Below are 23,166 nucleotides of genomic sequence, written 5' to 3'. Positions count from 1 at the left end.
TACTCAAGCCTCAGCAATGGCAGATGCCCCTCCCCCAGCCTCACTGCTGCCTTGCAGTTCAATCTTGGACTGCTGTGCTAGCAGTGAACAAGGCTCCGTGGGTGTGGGACCCTCCAAGCCAGGTATGGGATATAATCTCCTGGTGTGCCATTTGCTAAGACCATTGGAAAACTAACTATTAGGGTGGGAGCATCCCAGTTTTCCAAGTACCATCTGTCATGACTTCCCTTGGCTAGGAAAGGGAATTCCCTGACCCCTTGTGCTTCCCGGGTGAGGTGATGCCCCACCCTGCTTTGGCTCACACTCCATGAGCTGCACCCACTGTCCAACAAGCCCCACTGAGATGAACCTGGTACCTCAGTTGGAAATGCAGAAATCACCCATCTTCTGCATCGCTCGTGCTGGGAGCTGTAGACTGGAGCTGTTCTGAATCTGCCGTCTTGGAACCCTTGAGTGGGTCTTAAAGAGAGGCAACTGGCGAGATTGAGATGGGGCACTCATTACCAGGCAGCCCTTTGCCTTCTTCTGGTCCCCATGTGTGTCTGTGGGATCAAGCTGAGCCCAGTCTCACAAGTGGCCCCACCAGTACAATATATCTGTTCCCAGGTCCCCCAGGGGCACGTCATCTGCTGAGAAAAAAGCATGACATGTAGTTTTGGTCACTCATGGGACGTGTTCCCATGGCTTCGTCACCACAATCTCCTAGGCTGATTTATCACTGTCTTCTTGTGTTTGAGCAGGGATTCTGTTGGGCCTACTGTGGGGTTTCTCAGGCTCGGGATGATTGACATTTAGGGCAGGAGAATTCTTTATTGTGGGAAGCTGTTCTGTGCATTGTAGGATGTTTGGTAATATCCTTGGCTTCTACTCAGTAGTGCCAGAAACACCTCCTGCTCCCCCACTGCCCAGCCCCTATCTATGTGACATCAAAGTGTCTCCAGATCTTGCTAAATGTTCCATGGGAGAAAAAGTCTACCCACCCACCCCTGTTAAGCATCACTGGCCTAAAAGCATGAAATTTCTTGGTGTGCTTTGGGAATGAAACAGAACCAAGCCCCCAGGCTCAGCATCTGCTTGATCTTCTCCCTGTTCAGACACTTCCTGTCCCACCTGTGACACCAACTAGTCACTGGATGGGCACAGCTAGTAAGTGGGCAACAGCTGGTGAGGTGACATGCTGTCATCTTGCTTACCCCTGAAACCCCAGTGCCAACACATGACACAGCCCATGGCTGATGCCAGCACCATGTATGTGGGGTGAATGAATCTGACAGGCAGTAGGAGCCATTTTCAGAGCATTTCATGGGTCTAGAGTGGCATTTAAGGAAGGAGTTTTGGAATGAATTGTGCGGTGGACTGATGGAATGAAGCAGTTTGTCCAATAAATAAAAATGGAGATTTAGGCAATGCTATTGTCCTCAGTTGCTTCAGGCCAGGCAATGTGATAGGGTTTGGCATCTCTTCTTCCATTTGGTCATTAAGACACCCTTATCAGGCAGATGGGGTTATCTCAATTTTCTAGGTGAAAACACTGAGGTAAGTCAGTTAAGCAACTCACTCAAAGTCAAACCAGGTCCATTAACCATCACCAAGAAGCTGTGCGACTTTCAGATAGCACTCTCTGTTTCCCATTTTCCTTATTTCTAAAATTAGGGAACTATATCAGTTGTTTGGAGCCCTAAAACTCTTCCATAAACCAGGTGGCTTAAAGCAACAGAAATGTATTCTCTCACAATTCTGAAGGCTAGAAGTCCAACATCAGGACATCAACAGGGCCACACTCCCTGCAAAGGCTAGAGGGAAGAATCCATCCTTGCTTCCTCCAGCTTTTGGGGGCTCCAGGTGATTGTGGCCGCATCACTCCAATCTCTGCCCCTATCTTCACATGGCCTTCTTCTATTTATCTTCTTCTCGTCTGTCTCTTATAAGGACACTTATTGGATTTAATTATTATTATTTTTTTCCCCTGAAACAAAGTCTTGCTCTTTTGCCCATGCTGGAGTGCAGTGGCACGATCTTGGCTCACTGCAACCTCTGCCTCCTGAGTTCAAGCAATTCTCCTGCCTCAGCCACCTGAGTGGCTGGGATTACAGGTATGTGCCACCACACCCAGCTAATTGTTGTATTTTTAGTAAAGATGGGATTTCACTCTGTGGGCCAGGCTGGTCTCAAACTCCTGACCTTGTGATCCATGCCCCTCAGCCTCCCAAAGTGCTGGGATTACAGGCATGAGCCACCACGCCCAGACACTTATGGATTTAGAGACCACCCAGATAATCCATGATGATGTCATCTCCAGATTCTTAATTATATGTGAAGACTTTCTTTTTTTTTCTTTTTTCTTTCTTTTTTTTTTTTTTGAGACAGAGTCTCACTCTGTCACCCAGGCTGGAGTGCAGAGGCATGATCTCGGCTCACTGCAACCTCCACCTCCTGAGTTCAAGCGATTCTCCTGCCTCAGTCTCCCAAGTAGCTGGAACTACAGGTGCATGCCACCACGCCTAGCTAATTTTTTTTGTGTATTTTTTAGTATAGATGGGTTTCACCATGTTAGCCAGGATGGTCTCGATCTCCTGACCTCATGATCCATCTGCCTTGGCCTCCTAAAGTGTTGGGATTACAGGCGCCCTACCTGTATGGGAAGACTTTCTCCAATAAGGCCATATTCACTGATTCTGGGGATTAAAAATGGTCATACCTTTTGGGGGCCTGTCATTTAACCCACTGCACTGGGTCTCTGCTCCCCATTTTGGAATGGAAGAAACTCAGTAATACTGACAATACCAGCCAGCCCTAAAATGTTGAAACCCTCTACCTTGCATTAGGATGATGGCACTGAGAGAGGAGAGACAAAAATTCAAGAGACACTGAGTTGAAAGAAAGGACACATCTCAGCAATGGCTTTTATAGTCACCTGGTTTCACTGACTGCATTCTAGTGCCAGACCCAAAGCTGAGGTGCTTGACTCCCTGTCTGCCTTCCAAGCTCACAGCACAAGGGTTTCTTAGAAAAGCTACACTGGAACTGCTCTGACACATAGCTCACCTCAGAGCCTGAGAATTCTCTCCAGGTTTTCAACTCTGTTTTCCAATGAGCTGCCATCAAAAATAAACCAAGTTATCATTCAGAAAATGCCTGCTGATATCCTCAAATTTGCATACCCCAGATGAGGCTGCAAAGCCATTTATCTCTCAAGAGCAGCCTGCTGTGGTCCCTTTTATATTTTTATGGGATTGTCCTTAAATGGCTGATTAGTTTGGGGGTGATTTATAAATGCTTCAAGCTTGGCAGTTTCCCCCTAAATGATTGGACAGATTTGTGTCTGGCTTTAAGCAGCCTGGGCTTTTTGTTTCTTTAGTGCGTCATCTCACCACCCACCACCCCTGATTCATGGCGGCCTCACTTTTTCCAGTCTAAGTCAGCTTAGTCTTTCACCAAGTTTTCCCAAGGCTTTAAAATTGCAAGCCTCTGGCCATTTATTTTTTGGAAAGACAGAACACCAGGTACAGTTTCTTCTTTCCATTCCTTTCTTATTCAGGGACAAGAGAGAATTGTGCAGACCCTGGATCAGTTATTTATCCTTTTTAGGCCTTGGTTTACTCATTTGAAAAAGGTGAAATGATATAATCTTGTTCTCACTAAGCAGTGGAGAAAGGAATTAGCTTGTTAGGAAATTGCTTGGCACTATTCTCTGTTCACAGTACACCCTCAATGTTAGCTGTTATTTTTACTGTTATGATGATTTGGCAAGAGGTGAGCATGAAAGGTGAGGACACTTTCAGCTTCATGCACTTGGACTCCATATGATCTACTTACAGTTATTCATGCTTGGCCTCTTCAAACTGAAGCTTATCTATGGTAGGTCCAGCTTTCTACCTATCTGTGATGATATATCCTCATTTATTAATTGACTTTATGTTTTGTTTTATTCTATTTTTAATTTAATTTTTAATCTCACTGAAGTAATAAATGTATACCAAATGTCATGTTCCCATTCTTGGATCTTCCTCTGTAGAGGCAAACTATTTTTTCACTTTCCTCTGTTTCTTATGTGATGTTTATTTCCTTTTCTTCTTTTTTTTTTTTTTTTTTTGAGACAGAGTCTCGCTCTGTTGCCCAGGCTGGAGTGCAGTGGCACAATCTCAGTTCACTCCAAGCTCCACCTCCTGGATTCATGCCATTCTTCTGCCTCAGCCTCTTGAGTAGCTGGGACTATAGGCTCTCACCACCAAGCTTGCCTAATTTTTTGTATTTTTAGTAGAGACAGGTTTTCACCATGTTAGCCAGTCTGGTCTTGATCTCCTGACCTCGTGATCTGCTCACCTCGGCCTCCCAAAGTGCTGGGATTACAGGCATGAGCCACCACACCGGCCTTATTTCCATATTTTTAAGAAATACACTTACCTGGTTATTTCTTGGCTTATTCAGTTTAGACTATTTATTGGCTTCCTAAAATGGAAGATGATAGATGTACTTCTCATATGTCCCCCACCACACACAGACACAACCCACATGCAAGCTTCCCTGTTCCACATTCTTCCATTATTATGTCATAATTTTTGGTCAATTACTATTCTGTATTAATATTGTTTTTATTATGTAAATATTATTCACTGCCAAACCATGGAATATACTATAGCTAACTTTTCCTTTCTTGTACAGCCTTTTGTTTTTCCTGGAGTTAATAATTACTTTCATTATTTATTTTAATCTGCTTAATTTTCCATGTTCTTGTCATTAATTTTTTCTCAAACACTGATAAAAGTGTAGGACTCTTCACAACATAGGCTAACACATAAGGCAAACCATCAGTTTTGTTTCTGGAAAGGAATTCCTTCTGCACCAACCTGAGCTAGTTGTCCTATAGGCCAGCTGTACAATTATCTTTCAGAGATTTCCTTTTACCATCAAATGGGGGGTTTCCTTTTCCTCTTTTGATTGGTGCTCTTTCTCTTGGATCTCTTGGAAATTATTCTTGGTTTACTTACTCATTTTAGTGGCACACATCTCCCAGTAACTTGCTAGGAAAGGATACATTGAACACCAAAATATTAAGACTCTATATGTCTGAAAATATAAAGACTTTTTTTTTTTTTTTAATAGACGGAGTCTTGCTCTGTCACCAGGCTGAAGTGCAGTGGCGCGATCTTGGCTCACTGAAGCCTCCGCCTCCTGGGTTCAAGTGATTCTCCTGCCTCAGCATCCTGGGTAGCTGGGACTACAGGCCCATGCCACAACACCCAGCTAAGTTTTGTATTTTTAGTAGAGACGAGTTTTCACCATGTTGGCCAGGATGCTCTCGATCTCTTGATCTCAGCCTCCAAAAGTGCTGGGATTACAGGCGTGCGCCACCACGCCTGGCCATAAAGACATTTTATTATTACCTTTGATTAATAATTTATAAGGCTATGTAATTTTGGGTTAGTAGTAATTATTTCTCAGAATATTCAAGGCCTTACTCCATTGCTTTCTGCTTTTCAGGTTTGCTGTTGAGAAGTCTAAAGCTAATTCCTGTTTGCAGGTGATATGTTGTAAATATTTGTTTCTTAGGAAGTCCTTAGCTGAAAGTCGTCTCTCTATTGCTAGTGTTCTGAAATGTTCTAACGATATACCTTAAAGTAGACTTTGTCAATCCCTTCTGCTCCACATCCAGAGGCCATTTCATTTTAGAGATTCAGGTTTTGCAGCTCTGGCACATTTTATTACTTTTTATCATTGATGGTTTTCTGTCCATTATTGTCTCTGCTCCTCTGAGCCTCTGATTTTGGACTCTCTGGATTGAGCCTCTGATTTGATTATCTTTTGCTTCCCATATATGTTGTCTTTTTGTTATACATTGAGAGATTTTTCCCAACTCTTTATACCATTTCTTGTATTGATTTTTTATAATTGTATTTTGAATTTCTAGACACTCTTTGTTATTCTCAAAGTGTTTCCTTTTAAGAATCCTGTTCTTGTTTCATGGATGTGATTTTTTTTCAAGCTGACTATTGTGATTATAGTGTTTGAGTTCCTGCTTTCCTTCTTCCCCAGCTCACCACCATCTATTTGTTTTGGTTTTGATCTTTTGTTTTTGGAGGTTTATTCACATATCTGGTTTGATTGTCCATTCATATTTTAGGAATCAGGGAAAAACTGCTTGAAATTGAGTGTGTGTGTTTGGGGTGTTTGAAGTATGTGTGCATGCCTGGAATATGTGTGTGATATTTGTGTGTGTGTGTGTTTGGGATGTGTACATATATAGTCACGTTGCTTAATGATGAGGACAAATTTGGAGAAATGTACCGCTAGGCAATTATGTCTTTGTGTGAACATCATAGATTGTACTCACACAAACCTAGGTGGTATAGCCTACAACACACCTAGGCTCTGTGGTACAGCCTGTGGCTCCTAAGCTACAAACCTCTATGGTTTGTTACTGTTCTGAATACTGTAGCCAATTGTAACACAGTGGTAACTATTTGTGCATCTAAATATATCTCAACATAGAAAAGGTACAGTAAAAATGCAGTATGATAATCTTATGGCACCAATGTCCCAAACATGCATGGTTTGTCATTGACTAAAATGTCATTATGTACTATATAACTGTATATGTCCTTGGAAGGGTGTGTATGCATTTGGGGTATATGTGAATTTGGGTGTGTGAGTGTCTAGATTATGTTTGGCAGGGAAAGATTGGTGGCTTCACTGTAAGGTAAGCAGGCCCACTCCAGCCATTTTGCCATGATACTCTTGAAATGTGAGTGTCTGGAGTGGTTTTTTTTTTTTTTTTTTTTTTTTTTTTTTTTTTTTTTAATCTTGGATCAGTTTCTCAACCTAGGAATCTTTCGGTCTCCTGTCTCAGGAAGTATAAGCTCAGCTCCCAGGATGATTCTAGAGAGCACAATGGGCAGAAGGAACAGGGGCTCTCATTATTTGGTATGCAGACTTTTACTGCATCCCCATTTTCTGCTGAATGCTTCATTTATATTTTTGCTGTGCTTTAAGAGTTTTCAGGTTTGGAAAACATGTCTGGTTTGACATCTACAGATATAAAAATCCCATTAACTCCTGGGGTTAGAATGGGTTCCAAACTGGCTGTGAGGTGTTGCGAAAAGTGCCCTTGAAGTCTAACAGTTCCTTTCATGAACTTTGAATTAAAAGTTTAGTCTCGGCCGGGCGCGGTGGCTCAAGCCTGTAATCCCAGCACTTTGGGAGACCGAGACGGGTGGATCACGAGGTCAGGAGATCGAGACCATCCTGGCTAACACGGTGAAACCCCGTCTCTACTAAAAAATACAAAAAACTAGCCGGGCATGGTGGCGGGCGCCTGTAGTCCCAGCTACTCGGGAGGCTGAGGCAGGAGAATGGCGTAAACCCGGGAGGCGGAGCTTGCTGTGAGCTGAGATCCGGCCACTGCACTCCAGCCTGGGCGACAGAGCGAGACTCCGTCTCAAAAAAAAAAAAAAAAAAAAAAAAGTTTAGTCTCTTTTGGCCAGGCGTGGTGGCTCACACCTGTAATCCCAGCACTTTGGGAGACCAAAGTGGGCGGATCATGAGGTCAGGAGATTGAGACCATCCTGGCTAACATGGTGAAACCCCGGCTCTACTAAAAATACAAAAAATTAGCCGGGCGTGGTGGAGGGCACCTGTAGTACCAGCTACTCCAGAGGCTGAGGCAGGAGAATGGCGTGAACCCGGGAGGCGGAGCTTGCAGTGAGCCGAGATCGTGCCACTGCACTCTAGCCTGGGTGACAGAGCGAGACTCTGTCTCTTTTTAGTCTTACCCCTTGCACTCCTTTTAGAGTTATCTGGTCCTCCAATTCCTGTATCTTTCTGGGGTCCAGCACACATTGGCATCCCCCGCCACCCAAACACATTTAGGTCTCAGCATTTTGGGTTCAGAAGTTTGCTGATGTCTTTCAACTGTTGGCATCTTATCTCCTGTTTTCTTTGTCCTTGTGAATTTCTATCATTTTGAACCTTTCTTGATATTTAAATGGGATTTTGGAAGGAAGCATAAATAACTGCATATTTTCAATCAATGCTTTCTGAAACCTCAATTACTCTTTGTTAACATATCTCAAAGTCTACACACCGCTGAGGAATGTGATAGAAAGCAAGGGAGACTGATGTTTTCTGTTTTTGCTGGGCTCTATGCATTACGGCAGGGCTGCACAAATTAGGTTTTTTGAACATATATTTATTGAGCACCTCCCATATGCTGGACATAATTTTAAACGGAGATGCGCAGATGCAGAAGTTAACAGATAATATCTTTTCCTTGGGGGAACTTGTATTCTAGGTGGTGGTGGAGAAACAGGCTGTAAACAAAAAAGTAATGTCAACATTGTCAGGTGGTTTTAAGTACTATGCAATGTGGAAACTAAAATAGATGACTACTGGAAACTTATGAGGGCACCTGTTTTGATTGGGTAGTCAGGGCAGGCCTCCATGGAAAGGGGACTTTCAGTTGACCTCTGAGTAATCAGAAGGAGCCAGCTATGGCAAAGCCTGCACAAGCACAGGGAACATCTAGAACAGAAGTTCCAAGGTAGAAACATAAAGCATCCAAGCAGCATAGAGAGAGATGGCTGGGGTACAGGGGGTTTTATGAGAGAGAGCAGTTTTAGAAGAGGTTGAATATTCAGTAGGATGAGACTGTGTGGGTTGCTAGGAGAGGTGAGGCATTTGAATCTCACCCTAAGTTGAAGCTTTGATAAGTTAAATTTTTGCTATGGGGAAAGTAGAGGAAGTAGCATGATATGATCGCAACTTTTCTAAGTCCACTCTGGATGATATTCTGAGCAGAAAGGATAATAGGAGGTGTATTCGCTGGCTGAAGCTGCTACAACAGAATGCCACAGACTGCATGGCTTAAACAACAATTTATGGCTGTCTTCTTGGCTTGCAGACAGCCACCTTCTTGCTGTGTGCTCACATGGCCTTTCCTCTATGTGTGTACTCTTGCTGTCTCCTCCCTTTTTTCTCTCTCTCTCTCTTTCTTTCTTTTTTTTTTTTTTTTTTGACAGAGTCTCGCTCTGTCACCCAGGCTGAAGTGCAGTGGTGCGATCTTGGTTCACTGCAACCTCTACCTCCTGGGTTCAAGTGATTCTCCTGTCTCAGCCTCCCAAGTAGCTGAAATTACAGGTGCCTGCCACCACACCCAGCTAATTTTTTTTTTTTTTTTTTTTTTTTGAGGTGGAGTCTCGCTCTGTCACCAAGACTGGAGTGTAATGACACGATCTCCACTGATTACAAACTCCGCCTCCTGGGTTTAAGTGATTCTCCTGCCTCAGCCTCCTGAGTAGCTGGGATTACAGGCGCCCACCACCATGCCCAGCTAATTCTTTGTATTTTTAGTAGAGATGAGGTTTCACTATGTTGGCCAGGCTGGTCTTGAACTCCTGACCTCATGATCCACCCGCCTCGGCCTCTCAAAGTGCTGGGATTTCAGGCGTGAGCCACCGCACCCAGCCCTTTTTTTTTGTATTTTTAGTAGAGACGGAATTTTACCATGTTGGCCAGGCTGGTCTTGAACTCCTGACCTCAGATGATCTGCCCACCTTGGCCTCCCAAAGTACTAGGATTACAGGTGTGAGCCACTGCCTGGCTTCTTCCCTTTTTTCATAAGGACACTAGTCCTATTGGATTATGGCCACATATTTATAACCTCATTTAACCTTAATTATCTCTTTTAAAGCCTTATATTCAAATACAGTCACATTGGGGTTAGGGCTTCAACCTGTGAATTCTGGAAAGACGTAATTCAGTCCATAACAAGAGGCTGGGGCCGGGCGCGGTGGCTCAAGCCTGTAATCCCAGCACTTTGGGAGGCCGAGACGGGCGGATCACAAGGTCAGGAGATCGAGACCATCCTGGCTAACACGGTGAAACCCCGTCTCTACTAAAAAATACAAAAAACTAGCCGGGCGTGGTGGCGGCGCCTGTATCCCAGCTACTCGGGAGGCTGAGGCAGGAGAATGGCGTAAACCCGGGAGGTGGAGCTTGCAGTGAGCTGAGATCCGGCCACTGCACTCCAGCCTGGGCGACAGAGCCAGACTCCGTCTCAAAAAAAAAAAAAAAAAAAAAAAAAAAAAAAGAGGCTGGAATGGAACTCACAAGGCCAGTAGGAAACTGTTCAGTAACTCATGTACAGGTCCTGATGGCTCAGCCAGATGGCCAGCAGGCAGCTGAAATGGATGGGATTTGATTGGCAGTAGAGAAGGCGGGACATACCATTGAATTAGATATGGAACAAGAAGAATCAAGAATAATGTTGGATGCAAAGACGTAAGAATGATACAATGGACTTTGGGGACTCAGGGGAAAGGAAGGGTTGGGAGTGAGGGATAAAAGACTACAAATTGGGTTCAGTGTATACCGCTCGAGTGATGGGTGCACCAAAATCTCACAGATCACCACTAAACAACTTACTCATGTAACCAAATACCTCCTGTTCCCCAAAACCTATGGAAATAATTTTTTTTTTTTAAAGAATAATGTTGGGATTTTGGGTTTCTTTGGGGGATTCTAGAGGAGCAAGTTTTCAGAAAAAGCAATTGGCAGCACTCTTCTGGAATGTTAATGTTTAAAAGTAAGCCTTTTAATTAAAAGTATTAACTGTATACATTAAAGCAACAGCCATCATCAGTGATGAGTTTTTACCGAGTGAACTGGTTCACATAAGCACTTCACAGATCAAGACATTGAACTTTACCAGCACCCAGAATGTGTTAGTTTGAGAAGTCTCCTAGACACCCGAGTAGGGATATTAAGTAAGTGTCTGGAGGACAAGCTACAGGGAAAACTTTGGGAGTCATTTGGCATATACATGATATTTAAAGCCATGGAACTAGATGAAATTAACAACGAAGAGATAATGGCTAGAACCCAGAAGGTTTTCCTTACTGTCATAACATGGAGGGTATAGACAGTTGGATTTGGAGCAGAATGGGCAGACTCACACTAGGAAACTCAGCAGGGCCATCAGGTAGGAGAGGCAGTGGCTTCCTGGTGGGCTGGAGGGCAAGATTGTGTTTTGAGGAGAGAAAGCTCAAATATGCTGAAAGCTGCTAAGAGAATAAGTAAGAGGAGACTAGAAATGTGTTCTTTGCCCTAAGTGACATGAGGGACCCTGGTGACACTGAGGAGCAGTTTCACCTATTGGCAGGGGAGATGTCCAACTGGTGTCAGTGAAGAAGGAAGTAAGATGATAAGGAAGTGGAAACAGCAAGAGGACACAAAATTAGATAACTGTTGTGAAGGGGAGCAGAGACATCCTGTGGTATTTGGAGGGGGTGATGGGATTAACCAGGAGGATTTTCTAAAGATGGGAGATATGCACACAAGTTTCTGAGCTCTTGGGAATGATCCAGTGGAAGTGATGACTCAGGAAAGAGTGAGTCTATGTCCCAAGGAAGCAGAGTGGTACAGAGCACAAATGTATTTTAAGGAATAAGGATATTTCTCTGATGACAACAAACCATAGGCAGAGAGAGTGAGTTTTTCATGCAGGGAAGGTGGTGGATCCACATCTCCCTGCTTTCATTTTCTTCCTGGAGTATTAGGCAAGGACATTGTCTGGGAAGAGGTAGAGAGGAGAGAGATACAGGGGTCTGAGGATGGAGAAGAAGGTGCAAAAGAATAATTGAGAAACTAAGGAAGTAAATATAGCAGAAGGGTGCAGTTGTCTGTGAAGTTCTCTGTGTCTGCTTGAGATTTGCAAGTGTGAATTTCAAATGAAACCAATCAGCATGGTTGTAACTTTGTTTCTCCAACCATGTTCAAATGCTCAGGTGCCAGTGAGGCACAGGTGAACATATACCATAAATGACATATTTAGTTCCAGCAACAACCTTAGGAGGGATGAGGTCAGCTGCCCAGAGATACAGAGCTTGCCAGCGGTAGAGCTGGAGCAAGACCACTTGATTACAGGGTGATGCGTGCTCTGCTCCCCTCTGCAGAGCCACTGTCACAGTGCGGAGACAGAATGCAAGCACAGAGAGAGAACAGGTGAGTGCCTTATATTTGGTGCTTTTTGCCTTTTAATCTGACAAGTGCTTTTCCTCATTTCCATCAGGAAGCAGAACTGATTTCTGGCGTCTTCTAGGTCTGATTGTCAAAGGAGATCTTCTTCACTTTGTTTCCATTTGTAAAGGATCAGTTTGCCACACACATTCTAGCACATGGTTTGGGGATTATGTGACATGTGGTCATCTACCTGTGTTATCTTCTTGATTGATGGAAATAGTAAGGAATTCAATCTATCAGGGTAGAAGGCAACATTGGTACCTGAGTCACATCCCTTTAGCCTGCCTCTGGCTTCAGCCAAAGCCACAGGAGGCCGTTCCGTGCAATTTCAAAAGCATTTTGAACCTCCTGTGACCCCACCTGAAGTGCACACATCTCTCTGAATTCTGCCCCAGGGCATTGGGCATTGTCATGGAAGCTCACTTATCTGGCACATGTACCACCCAGAAGTAGATAAGAGTGTGTGTGTGTGTGTGTGTATGTGTGTGTGTGTGAGAGAGAGAGAGAAAGAGGAAGGAAATGCCCCTGGATCCAACCTTCAACCAAAGTGGTCTGGCAGCTGGAATGTCACAGTCCTCCCACCTTTCTGGGTGACTCTGGGAAGGAGTCCATCTGCTCAGGAGGTCCCAGGAGGACACTGCCCCAGTGTTCATGGCTGCCCCCGCCCCCCAACCTTTACAGTGGCCTTTTCTTACTCCCTCTTTTGCTCATTCTGCCGCCTTACTCCTGTTATCTGGGACTGCCTCCCAAATAAACCCCATGTCCCCAAGTTCTTGTTCCAGGTTCTTCTTTCAGGGAAACTTAAGATAGTCAATTACTTGAGCAAGGACTCCCTTGGGGCAGCTCCCACAAAACTGACAGAACTTCTAGCTGGGATAACTGAATTTGACAAAGAACAGATTGAGCAGAAATAAACCCCTGAGATGCAGTATTGCACAGGGGTTAAGAGCTTGAGCTTTGGAGTCAGACAGACTTGGGGTCCTGTGGATTCTGCTCATGTCTAGATATGACATTGACCACATTACTTAAACTTTCTTAGACTCCTATTTCCACCATTTCCAAATAGGTGTGGTAAGTAAGTGTTCTCTAGTTTAGATGCATATAAGAAAGCTGGGGTGTTGTTAAAGAGCAGATTCCCAGGCTCCACACTCACAGAACACGAGTAACTTGAGCTGTCTTGTCCAGTGTTTGCTAGAGATTCTGGCACAGGTCATCCATGTACCACACTTTGAGGAACGCTATCCTGGAAGATTATGAAATGATATAGCTTATATAGGACACTGTGCATGGAGGAGAAGGGGAAAACCTGCTTTGCTGCCTACTAAGCCCTCAATAAATGGTGGTGGTGAGGATGATAATGACAGTTTATAGTAATTGTTCCTAAGGCGCCACTTGCAATTACTATGCTAAGCCTATCGCCTCTAACTGTCCTTCTCCAGAAAAGGAAAGGAAATTGGGGGAGTAGATAGTCTCTGGGCAACCACACAATAAGACCACAGATACCTGGCGGACCCTGGGCAGGCAGTTAGTTCCCAGCCATCAGTGCCTGCAGGCCAAAACAAGGATATCAGGGTTTAGACAAGGCAAAGAAGCCACTACCTCATGCCCTTGGCTCTGGGGCATCCAGGGAAGGGAGTGCTGTCTCTTACCAGCCAGAGTCGGGGCAACAACTCTCTCCCTGAGGTGTGCTGGGAGCTGCTCTTAGTGCAATATTTATCTCACCACGTAAACCAATCTAGCTGGTTAAAAAAACAAGTTTTATTGCATTCTTAGGCAGTGCACTTAGCTGGCTGGTCTCCTATAAAGCCATCTGTGTCTGACGGTAGAAATAACTTATCAGCATAAAGGCTGGGAAAATTAGATTAAGAAATCACTGTGTGCTGAGAAAGTGGACAGAATAAATTTAGAAAGGGAAGAGAGGAGACAAAAAAAAAATAAAAAATCAGGGAGGAGGAATGTAGTGGTGTCTGAGCCAAGCTGCAGAGCCAGCCTGCCTGGGTTTGAATCCCAGCTCAGTTGCTGTACTAGCTGTGTGACCTGGGGCAAGTCACTTGACTTCTCTGTGCCTCGATTTACACACAAGAAGGGGAATTCAATGAATGAATATAAGCATTAACAAAGTTCTTAGAACAGTGCCTGGAAACAGTAAGAACTCAGTAATACCAAGTTATAATGTAAGAGGCCTATGGGAAGATTGGGATGTGGTCTTTGTAGGACCAAGTGGGTGAAGAGTATGGGGTACTCATTGGAAGTACAGGATTTAAGGGAGTACCACAGAGCTCAGTAATCAAGATAAGTAGTATTTTCTTTCTTTCTTTCTTTCTTTTTTAAGATGGAGTCCTGCTCTGTCACTAGGCTGGAGTGCAGTGGCATGATCTCGGCTCATTGCAACCTCTGCCTCCTGGGTTCAAGCGATTCTCTTGCCTCAGCCTCAGGCATTCGCTACCATGCCTGGCTAATTTTTTGTATTTTAGTAGAGAAAGGGTTTTACCATGTTGGCCAGGATGGTTTTGATCTCCTGACCTTATGATCTGCCTGCCTTGGCTTCCCAAAGTGCTGGGATTACAGGCATGAGCCACCACGCCCAGCCTGATAAGTATTACTTTCTTATAGTATTTTAAAAATGTCACACTCCATGATCAACAAAATTTTAAATAATGACATGATCTGACGCTGCAAGTGTGCACCCTGCCTCACTTGCCTTACCCTAATCCTGGCCCTGGACTTCCAACAAAACTATATTAACAAAAACAGGTGACTGACACGAGAGCCATAGTTTAATGACTTGATTTTAAAAATATTATTGCCTTAAAATAACATTCTGATTTTTGAGTTTTTGGCCACCCCGCCCCCTTACATTTTACAGCTCAGGTGAATGCCTCCTTTGTCTCATGCTATTTCTAGCCCTGGATGTTTTCTTTCTCTAAGAATCTCAGAAAATCTAAATCATACATTGACCTCAGAGCTCTAGGGGCTAAGAGTTTCCCAATTAGCTGGAGGATGTAGAATAGGAATCGATTGTGCATGTGACACTTTGGGATAGTGCCAGGCTTCAGGAACTGCTCCAGGGTCACCTTAAGGCTAAATTCCCAAGCCCAGGAAAAAAAAATCTGGTTTCACGTTCTCTCCTTCCACCCACAAAGTGTATTTGTGAAATTAAACTAAATGAAGGGGGAAAGGAAGGGCAAAGGGCGGGAGACGGCGAGATGGAAAATCTCAGGTCCCAGAGTTGCTGCCTTTTTCTTTGTTGTTTTAACCTTCTCGGTGCTCTTCAAAAGAAGGCATTTGTCAGTGACACTATCAACTTTAGTGCCCTCTGTGTTTATGGCTTTGGATTTAATAGCAAAGACATAAACATATACTTTTCATCCATTTTCACTGTTACTCGCTCAGCTCAGACAACAGCTAGGATTATCACAACCCTTCGGAGGGAGCTATTATGGGTCCTGTGGTTTATCCTTGCCCTAGCAGAGCCATAAAGGACAGCCCTGGGTGTGCAGAGACACACCATTAACACATCCCAGTCATTGTCAAAGGCCCCCACCCCATTTGTTAGGATTAAACCTCTCTTTTCAAGGCTTAAAGTCAACCCGTTTTACCTCTCCCCTGACAGTTGCTTGTAAGTTGCAGTGGATGCGTATAAAATGCAGGCTGTGAACTGACCTTTCTTGAGGACAAATATGTTAGGGCTTGCCTTGGAGTTTTTGTTCCTGTGGCTCTTTGGTGGCAGCACTGGCACTTCAGCCTTTGTCTGGGGCCAGAAAGCCACCAATGTAACCATTGGCTCCAGAGAGCCAGGGAGGAAATGTCCGTTCTCTCTGATTTATCTGCCAGCAGCCAGTGTGATCTGAGCCAGGCCACTTAACCAACCTGGGCCTGGGGCCTCATGTCTGAACGGAGTGGGTGCGATGTCAAAGGCACTTCCAATCTGGGAAGGCTGTAAGGCTGGGAGAAAGGGCCAGGCTGGAGGGAGGGAGAGGTGTGATCGCTATGTCCCATATCAGTCGCCCGACGATTGTGCTTACAGATTTTGTGGCTTTGCAGAGTCTCCAGAAACTCAAAGAATCCTGCAGCTATTTAAACTGATGTGAAGTAAAGTATGTAAATGACTCAAAAAGGAAAATCGAATCCACACACACACACAAACACACACACACAGAGGAAGCAACCATCCTATCATAATGAGGAAATTCTGACAGCAAAACAAGGGTTAATTTTCAATTCTTTCTATGCCAGTCTTTGGCTTGGGGGTTTGTTTCTTCCTATTAATGTGAATTTTGTGATGTCTTGGAGGGTAAAAAACTACTGAGTAGTTATTTTTAAAGTATTCAAGTTATTAAAGTTATACTCTAATTTTTCCTCAAACTTTTAATTCTAATTTATAAATCTCATTATCCTATTTATATAAATCTCACATTTTAACAATCTCATTAAAGGAGACTTTGCCATTGGAGCTTATTTAACTGAGCTAATTCTTTCTAAACATTTTAAACTGCATTTATTAGCAGACTATATTTAATTTCCTTTTTAAGAACTTTGGTTTACTTTAGTTGTATGAGTGTTTAGAACTTTCCATGTGCTTTAGTAATTCTTATAACTCTAATAAATTGAACTATGTCAATATGGTGAGTATTAAGGTCTCTTAAATGTTGCAATATTGTTTTTAAAATAGATTGCAACTTAAGTATTGTAAGCCTAAATACGTTATTCAAATACATATTTCAAACTGGAATTTATAAGGATGATTGATTAACTCGATCAGGCAAAATTTTCCATATAAGAAATGAGCATAGATTCTCGAATGCAAAAATATTAAATGACTTTGTTACTCATAAATGTTTCTTTACTTAATTCTAAATATTTATTTAAAATACCCAGGAAACAGATGCCGTTTCAAAAATGTGGGGGCCACCTTTTCAAATATATTTGAGCTCATTTTCTCAGGTTCCTGAAGTTTCTGAAAGAGCAGAGATACTACCTAGAATGGAGATTAAATTTATATCATGGCCCTGATAGACACAGCTCTGCAAAATTGTTGTCTGTACCACGGTCTCCGTAACTCAGCCCACTGGTCAAACAGATCCACACAGGCTGTATTGAATTTTGTAATTCTCTGACCTTTAAAATATTTGAACTTTGCAGACCTCTGTTCTTAAAATCCTATATATCTTTCTGTTTGCAGATTCAAATTCTTACTGATATTACAGTTATATCCGATTTGCTTCTGTATATCACAAGGCTATATTTGTGTACAAATGCTCTTATGGGTTGAATCATATCTCCCAAAAAAGATATGTTGAAGTCCTAACCCCCAGTACACTAAAATGTGATCTTATTTGGTGATAGGGTCTTAACAGAGGTGATCAACTTGGAATGAGGTCCGTAGGATGGCTCTAATCCTATATGACTGGAGTTCTTATAAAAAGGGGGAAATCTGGACACAGAGACAGACATGCATAGCAGGAAGACCGTGTGGAGGTGGCCAGGTGATGTGGGAGTTGGGATAGGAGTGTTGCATCTTCACGCCAAGGAACACCTGAGGCTACCAGGCAGTGGGAGAGAGACCTGGAATGGATTCTTCCCCAGCACCTTCAGAGGGAGCGTGGCACTGCCAGCACCTTGACTTTGAACTTCTGGCCTCCAGAACAATGAAACAATAAATTTCTGTTGTTTTAAGTCACTCGAGTTTATGGTACATTGTTATGGTAGCCTTAGGAAATGAATCCAAGTACTGAGGAGTCATTTCTATGACAGTTTGGAATTTCTATGACAATTGGAAGGTTTTTTTTGTTTGTTTGTTTGTTTCTTTTTGAGACAGACAGGGAGAACTCTGTCACCCAGGCTGGAGGGCAGTGGCACGATCTTGGCTCACTGCAACCTCTGCCTTCCAAGTTCAAGTGATTCTCCTGCCTCAGCCTCCTGAGTAGATGGGATTACAGGCGTGTGCCACCACGTCTGGCTAATTTCTGTATTTTCAGTAGAGATGGGGTTTCATCATTTTGGCCTGGCTGGTCTCGAACTTTTGACCTCAGATGATCTGCCCACCTTGGCCTCCCAAAGTGCTGGGATTACAGGCATGAGCCACCTCGCCGGCCCAGTGGGAAGGTTTTTAAACCTCAGCTTTAGAGTACGTTGACTCCATCTTGTTCTCAAAAATGCCCTTCAGATTCCTTAGGTGAGTTCTTACCTCAAAGCATTTGCCCTTGGTGTCCTTCAGCCATGGAGCACCCTGCCCCAGTTCTTCTTGTAGTCGCCTCCTCTGAGAGGCCTTCTCCGACCATCCCCTCTGTCCCCGCTGGAACAGCAGTGCCCAGTATTAGGTTGGTGCAAAAGTAATTGTGGTTTTCGCCATTACTTTTGTGTCAACCTAGTATCATGCTTTACGGATTTTTTAGCACCTACACAGTCTAAGATTGTCTTGTCCAGATATTTGTTGATTGTCCATTTGTTCTCTTGTCTCCTACCCAACTAGGACACATGCTTCAGGAGGCTAGAGACCTTGTTTGAGCTATTTCCTGCCATATCCCTGGTGTCTAGAACAGTGTCTGGCACGTAATAAGCTCCTGATAAATAAGTATTTAATGGCCAAGTATAGAACAAGTTCTAGATAATAAAATAGCTCTCCACCTCCCATTCTTCACTAAGTTCTTCCTCCTGCCTTCTCATTTCCCTGGAAGATCTCTGTGGAAATTTTTCCTCTCTCCCTTCTTCTTTCCCTTTCTCTCTCTCTCTCACTTTTTTTTTTTTCCTGAGACAGAGTCTCGCTCTGTCATCCAGGCTGGAGTGCAGTGGTGCGATCTCAGCTCACTACAAGCTCCGTCTCCCGGGATCACGCCATTCTCCTGCCTCAGCCTCCTGAGTAGCTGGGATTACAGGCACTGCCACCACGCCTGGCTAATTTTTTTGTATTTTTAGTAGAGACGGGGTTTCACCATGTTAGCCAGGATGGTCTCGATCTCCTGACCTCTTGATCCGCCCACCTCGGCCTCCCAAAGTGCTGGGGTTACAGGCGTGAGCCACCACGCCCAGCCTTCTTTCTCATTTTATTCCCATTTCCCTGGAAGATCTCAGTGGAAAACCTCTTCCTTCCTCTGATCCTCCCTCCCTCTTTTTCTTTCTTCATCCCTTCTTCCCACTTCTTTGGAAAACCTCCATGGAAAATCTACCTCCCTCTCTCTCCCTTTCTCCCTCACTTCCTCCCTCTTGTCTTCCCTTTCTTCCTCCTCCCTTCCTTTTTCCCATTCTACTTCTACTTATACCTTCCTTCTGCTTATACCTTCTACTTCCTACTTCTCTTTATACCTCCATCCATCACATCTTTATGAAGTATCTACTGTGTCATAGGCACTGTGTAGGTATCTAGCATGTAGTACTCAGCAAGGGAGCTGTGTGCCCTGTCCTCATGGAGCTTCCAATCTATCAGGGGTGATGGACATTAAACACATTGTTACCACTTCTATAAATATTAAGAAAGAAAAATCCAAGGTCCTCTGCATGTTTACAGTGGGGGGTCCCTTAGTCTGAATGGAGAGTGTAAATGTCAGAGCTTCTCTAAGGAGGTAACATCTCTTCTAGAACCTAAAAGAAGAGAAGTTACTAGGGAAAGAGGGGGCAGGGGATTCTAGAAAATGAAATAGCATATTCAAAGACCCTGAGTGCAAAAGAATACTCTGGAAAAAAAAGACATTTACGTGATTGGGTGTTTGTATAGTTGTCAAGTGAAGGTCATCTCCTAACACACACTTACACAGCTGGGCAGGGTATCAGCTGGCATATAGTACCTGGAGGTGGTATTTCTCAAACTGCAAACTGATGCTGTACTTCCACTTGTGGAATTATAAAATAATGATATAATTGACCAAATGTGCAAATATGGTTCTATTAGGAAGTTTAGTTCAGTGTTGGTTATAATAGTCAGACACTGGCAACAAATTAAATGGCCTTTCTCATGGCCTAATTGAGTATATAGTGTATCCATGTGATGGGGTACTATTCATTGGTGAAAAATGATAAAGCACATAGTTATTCATCAACATTGAAAAATGTCCCTCAACAAACCAAATCTGTAACATATCAAGAAGCTGATTCACCATGATCAAGTAGGCTTCATTCCTGGGATGCAAGGCTGGTTCAACATATACAAATCAACAAGTGTGATTCACCGCATAAACAGAATTAAAAACAATAACCATGTGATCATCTCAATAGACAGAAAAGGGCTTCAATAAAATTCAACATCCTTTCATAATAGAATCCTTAAGGAATAAGGCATTGAAGGAACATATTAAATAATAAGAAACATATATGACAAACTCACAGCCAACATAATACTGAATGGGCAAGAACTGGAATAAGACAAGCATGCCCATTCTCACCAGTCCTACTGAACATAGTGCTGGAAGTCTTTGCTAGAGCAATCAGGCAAGGGAAAGAAAAGGCATCCAAACAGAAGAAGAAGAAGTCAAGCTATCTCTTTTGCTGACGATATGGCTCTATACCTAGAAAATCTTTAAGACTTCACCAAAATGCTATTGTAACTGATAAATGACTTAAGTAAAGTTTCAAGACACAAAACCAGCGTATGAAAATCAGCAGCATTTCTTTCTTTCCTTTTTTTTTTTTTTTTTTTTATGAGATGGAGGGAGTCTTGCTTTGTTGCCCAGGCTCGAATGCAATGGCATGATCACAGCTCACTGCAACCTCTGCCTTTTAGGTTCAAGCAATTCTCCAGCCTCAGCCTCCTGAGTAGCTGGGACTACAGGTGTGTGCCACTATGCCTGGCTAATTTTTGTATTTTTAGTAGAGATGGGGTTTCACCATGTTGGCCAGGCTGGTCTCGAACTCCTGACCTCAGGTGATTCACCTTCCTTGGCCTCCCAAAGTGCTGGGATTACAAGTGTGAGCCACCGTGCCCAACCATTAGTAGCATTTCTATACAGCAATAACCTTCAAACTGAGAGCCAAATAAAGAATGCAATTTTATTTACGATAGCTGAAACAAACAAGCAACAACAACAAAATCTTAGGACTACATTTAACCAAGGAGGTGAAAAATCTCTACAAGGAGAACCACAAAACACTGCTGAAAGAAATCATAGATGACACAAACAAATGGAAACACATTTTATGCTCATGAATTGGAAGAATTAATATCCCTAAAATGGCTATAACATCCAAAACAGTCTACAGATTCAATGCTATTCCTATCAAGCTACTAACATCACTTTTTACAGAACTAGAAAAAACTATTCTAAAATTAATATGGAACCAAAAAAGATTGAATAGTCAAAGCAACCCTAAGCAAAAAGAACTCAGCCAGTGTCATCATACCACCTGACTTCAGATCATACTATAAAGCTATGGTAACCCAAACAGCATGGTACTGGTACAAAAACAGACACATAGACCAATGGAAGAGAATAGAAAACCCAGAAATGAAGCTGAACATCTACAGTCATCTGATCTTTGACAAACTTGACAAAACTAAGTGGGGAAAGGAATCCCTATTCAATAAATGGTGCTGGGATAGCTGGCTGGCCATAAGCAGAAGAATAAAACTGGACCCTTAACTTTCACCATATAAAAAAGTTAAGTCAACATGAGGTAAAAATTTAAATATAAGACCTCAAAATGTAAGAATTCTAGAAAAAAACCTAGGAAACACCGTTCTAGACATCAGTCTTGAGAAAGAATTTATGACTAAGTCCTCAAAACCAATTGCAACAAAAACAAAAACTGACAAGTAGGACTTAAGGAGATTTTTCCCAGCAAAAGAAACTATCAACAGAGAAAAGAGACAACCTACAGTATGGGAGAAAATATTTGTAAACTATGCATCTAACAAAAGTCTAATATCCAGAGTTTATAAGGAAATTGAGCAATTGAACAAGCAAAAACCAAGTAATTCCATTTAAAATGGGCAAAACACGAACAGACACTTCTCAAAAGAAGACATTCAAGTGGCCATCAAACATATGAAAAAAATGCTATAAATCACTAATCATCAGAGAAATGCAAATCAAAATTATAATGGGATACCATCTCATACCAGTCAGATGGCTATTCTCAAAAAGTCAAAAACAGATATTGGTGAGACTGTGGAGAAAAGGAAACACTTATACACCATGGGTGAGAATGTAAATCAGTTCAGCCACTGTGAAAAGCTAACGATTTCTCAAAGCACTTAGAACTACCATTCAACCCAGCAATCCCATTACTGGATATATATCCAAGAGAAAATAAATTGTTGCTACCGAAAAGACATACGCATACATATGTTCATTGCAGCACTATTCACAATAGCAAAGACATGGAATCAACCTAGGTACCTATCAATGGTGGGTTGGATAAAGAATATGTGGTACATATATACCATGGAATACTACGTAGCCATAAAAAATGAGATCATGTCCTTTGCAGCAACATAGATGCAGCTGGAGGTCATTATCCTAAGCAAATTCATGTAGGAATAGAAAACCAAATACTGCATGTTCTTATAAGTGGGAGCTAAACATTGGGTATTCATGGACATAAAGGTGGCAACAATAGACACTGAGGACTACTGAAGTGTAAGGAACAGCAAGGAGTTGAAAAACTGTTGGTTACTATATTCAGTACCTGGGTGATGGGAGCAATCACACACCAAACCTCAGCATCATGCAGTACACCCATGTAACCTACACATCTAGCCCCTGAATCTAAAATAAAAGTTGAAATTATTTTCGAAAATGTCCACAAGACCTCTTTTAGGGGAAGAAGAATGTTACAGAAATTGTGATCCTATTTTTGTTAATAAACAGAAAAGGGTACGCCAGCTTCCAAGAAAATATAGAAATGATTTTTAAAGTATTTTCTTGTGCAAGAAACTCCATAGCTTGCTCTCACTAAGGCATGAGGAAAAAACAAAAAGACTGCTTTTGTGAGGATTTAGATGGTCACTTGCTGTGACATAAGGACCAAGGCAGCTACTCTCTCTCATACCATTGGTTTTAGGACTGTCTTTGTACCTCTCAAAGAAAATCCAAAAATATTCACTTGTTTATTTCAAGTGGTACCCTCCACAATGAGTACTCAGCAGGCCACACAGATTCTGGTCGAGAGCACTGGCCTTGGGAGTCCTGAGTGTGTATCCAGCTCTGTTGCTTGCTATGT

This window comes from Chlorocebus sabaeus, chromosome 22 (assembly GCF_047675955.1).
Source record: "Chlorocebus sabaeus isolate Y175 chromosome 22, mChlSab1.0.hap1, whole genome shotgun sequence".
Taxonomy (NCBI): Eukaryota; Metazoa; Chordata; class Mammalia; order Primates; family Cercopithecidae; genus Chlorocebus; species Chlorocebus sabaeus.
The sequence above is the reverse complement of the archived record's forward strand: the minus strand, read 5'-3'. Positions refer to the sequence as shown.